Source organism: Anguilla anguilla, chromosome 3 (genome assembly GCF_013347855.1).
Source record: "Anguilla anguilla isolate fAngAng1 chromosome 3, fAngAng1.pri, whole genome shotgun sequence".
NCBI classification, from domain to species: domain Eukaryota; kingdom Metazoa; phylum Chordata; class Actinopteri; order Anguilliformes; family Anguillidae; genus Anguilla; species Anguilla anguilla.
In genome coordinates this window covers 36734223-36737591 of record NC_049203.1, presented here as the reverse complement: position 1 = coordinate 36737591, position 3369 = coordinate 36734223, and the positions used below count along the sequence as shown (strand labels likewise).

Here is a 3369-nt window from a genome sequence, read left to right as displayed (position 1 = left end):
AGACCAACTTTTACTAAGGAATGGGGAGAAATATTAAGCTAAGAGAAAGGGCGGGGTTGACCACGTTGCTATGGATGATGTCATGTTTCATGAACAAGCTTACTTACTATGCCCACAGTGATTGGCTGATAGGGGATGGGTCTCTGTCAGTGATTTCATCATAGTGAAAAGATGTCTGCACAATTTATATGATTTCAGCATAGAAATACTGTAGAAAGAGGTATCATGTTGCCATATTCAAATAAAGATTTTAAAATAAAAATGTAGGCTAAGTGTCACTGATTAAACATGAAACCAAGAATAATATATTGACTAGTCAAGTATATGTTCAGCTAATTGTCAGCAGCCTCTTACATGTCTGTATCTTGTAAACAATTAGTGGATATGCATATAAGCAGCCTTTTAATTATCTAGAATAACCATGGCTAATAATAAGACGTGTGACGCTACATTGCACTGCAAACGAAAACGAAAACGAAACTGCAAAAGTTGACGCAAGAACAGCTTTTCCTTCTTGCCCAACTTGTGCATGAAAGGAAGGGCATTATTAAAGGAAAATTAGGAGTTGGGATAACTTCAAAAACCAAAAAGAAAGCGTGGGAAAATGTATTTTAGCAAATAAATGCGGCTTTCCCACTTCTGTCCAGAATCACCGATGACCGTGAAAAGTGCTGGTATTCTTTGCAGTCTCAGGCAAGGGCAGTGATTGCAGAATTCAAGCGACAAACAACTGCCACAGGTAGACAGTAGGCCAATTATTTTCAACTACACTAGATGACAATGTTTTATTCTCTATCATTCAATGTATTTAGCCTATACAAAAATGAACATAAATGTATTTATACATAAATGAACCTCGCTATACATGTCGTCGCAGATTATATTAACATGTAATCTTTAATTCGAAATATTAATTGCATTTATTAGGAGGAGGCTCAGCACCCAAGGCTCTATCGCCTATTGCCTCAGTGGTGTACAGTGTCCTCGGGCACTCAGACACCAGCATCACGGGGCTGGAGGGGAGCATTGACCCTGCAATGCAATTGCTGAATTAACTTGATGGGTAAGTTTTTCTAATTGAAGATTTGCCTCATATAATTAGATGGGACACAAACACATTATCATTAATGATTCTCATGTTTAATCAAAGTCACAGAATTATATAATTACAATGACTTTCCAAATAATAATAATAATAATAATAATAATAATAATTTTGTAAATGCTTCACAAAGATACATAGGCTAGACAAAATAGGATACCAAAACTCTCTCTCTCTTTTAGGGCCAACAGTTCTATTGCCAATCATAGCAATGCTCCTGCCCCCCTCCCTCCTGCCCCCCTTCTTCTTGCACCCCTGGCTCCTGCCCCCCTCTCTCCAGGCCCTGCTCCTGCCAGTCCTGCAGCAGCTGATGGTGGTCCTGCTCCATCAGCATCTCTGTTGGAACAGAAATTGGAGCTCAAAATTAGTTTATTAATGAAAAAGCATAGGCTCCTCGACACACAGGAGAGGCTCCTCCACCTATAGGAGGAGTACTATTCTCAGAAACTGAATATGCTTTAAGACAGAGAATCTCTTGAATAAATATATTATATTACAACAACATGTGTTTTAACTGATTTGTGTAGATGCAAGGTAAAGCTACAATAATTGTAATTGAAATACTTATTATGGCTTGGTAAGCCAGGGTCCATGTATCCACACTGCACTATCGCACTATTCAAACTGAAAAGTGACATTACTCTCTGCTCTTATCAGCAGGATATTGTTGTTGTGATGGTTTACCCAAAGTGAGTATTGGTGAAGTGGTCCCTGTATGCCAATCCACTTCGTAGTACATGAACAGCCACTCTGCCTTCATCATCATCAGCGGCAGTAACATTGTTGTCATCGTCAACAGCATTATCATCATCATCATCATCTTCATACTCCTCTGGCTGTGGGATATTGCGTTGCTGGCACGGGTTGTGCAGAATGGCACAGACAGTGGTGATCCTGCTTGCTTTCTCTGGAGTTAGCCGGATTTCCCCATGTAGCGCATGAAAACGGCGTTTCATCTGCCCAATGCCCCTTTCCACAATACAGCGAGTTTTCTTGTGGGCTCTAAAACATATAACGTCTTGAGTGACACTGTGAATACATATTGAAAGGTTCAATACAGGCAATTGTTTCTATATGTAACATTTTTTAAAAGACTTCTTATCCTATGTGGTTATTCACAATTAAGGTGTTTGTGTGACCAATATAATTTAAAAAGGAAAGCATTTTGTGAGCTTACCTGTTGTAACTGAACTGAGGTCCCGGTTGTGGGTGGATGTAAGGCGTGAGGAGCCACGTCCTGCAGGGATTGCCTCTGTCCCCCAACAAGTGACATCCAGCTGGGACATGATGCCTCTCAAAAAGAAGCCTCAGGCCACTCTCCTGTAGGATCCGGGAGTCATGTGTTGCGCCTGGCCACTTGGCGCAAATGTCAAGAATATTGTAGTTGGCATCAAAAACCACCTGTGTGTTGATGCTATGATTTTTTTTTCTGTTGACAAATCAGTGTTCATCTTGTGATGGCGCAATAATTCTGACATGTGTCCCATCTATAGCACCAACTACACCGGGTAGTCCAGCTATGGCCGTGAACCGGGCTTTGTTTCTTTGTAGTTGGCGGACATCGAAAGGAAACCGTACGAATTGTCGGAGGAGGTGGGGTCTGGAGAGGGCATTTATTGTTTGATGTAATATTCTACTGACAGATGGCTGAGATATACCTAGTTCGTCTGCGCTGCATAGCTGCATTTTCCCTGTGGCCAAGTAGCGTAGAGTAGTCAGAACCTTGATCTCTGGTGTTATTGGGTTGTTTCTGTTTGTTGGTGAAGTGACTGCATCCCTGACTAGCTCTACTATTATCATAATACCCTCACGATTAAGGCGATACCTTTTTAAAAGCTCAGTATCATTAAATGCTTCTAAAATGTTGACGCAATTACGAGGCGGATTGCCGGCAGCAGCCATTTTCGGATTGTTTGTGATTTGGTCTTAGTGATTTAGGAGTTTTCACAGAATTAGAAGCTAGTTTTAGCACTAAACACTTTGTGAAATACCCTTATACCAAAAATTTAGGAGTCCTAAAATTAGGACTGACACGCCCATTATTTTTAAGAGTTTCTCCTAAATCAGCAAGTTGGGGGCTACTTTTAGCCTTAAGATGTTATGTGAATACGGGCCCTGTTCTCTTGGGAATGGCCCTTTAAAGTAACAATCTCAAAGATCTCCGTCTCATTGTCTTCGGTGGCACGTATGGCAATTAGCGGGAATTGCAGGTGTGTTTTTGCACCTCACTTCCCAGAGATCCAAACAGTGTTGCCTGTGTGATGTCA

General features: G+C 41.0%; 1 pseudogene; it reads right to left on the bottom strand.

Annotated features, from left to right (window-relative positions):
* Window positions 1–1295: 1295 nt before the first annotated feature.
* On the bottom strand, window positions 1296–3004 carry LOC118223195 (annotated as a pseudogene).
* Between the last annotated feature and the right edge of the window lie 365 nt (window positions 3005–3369).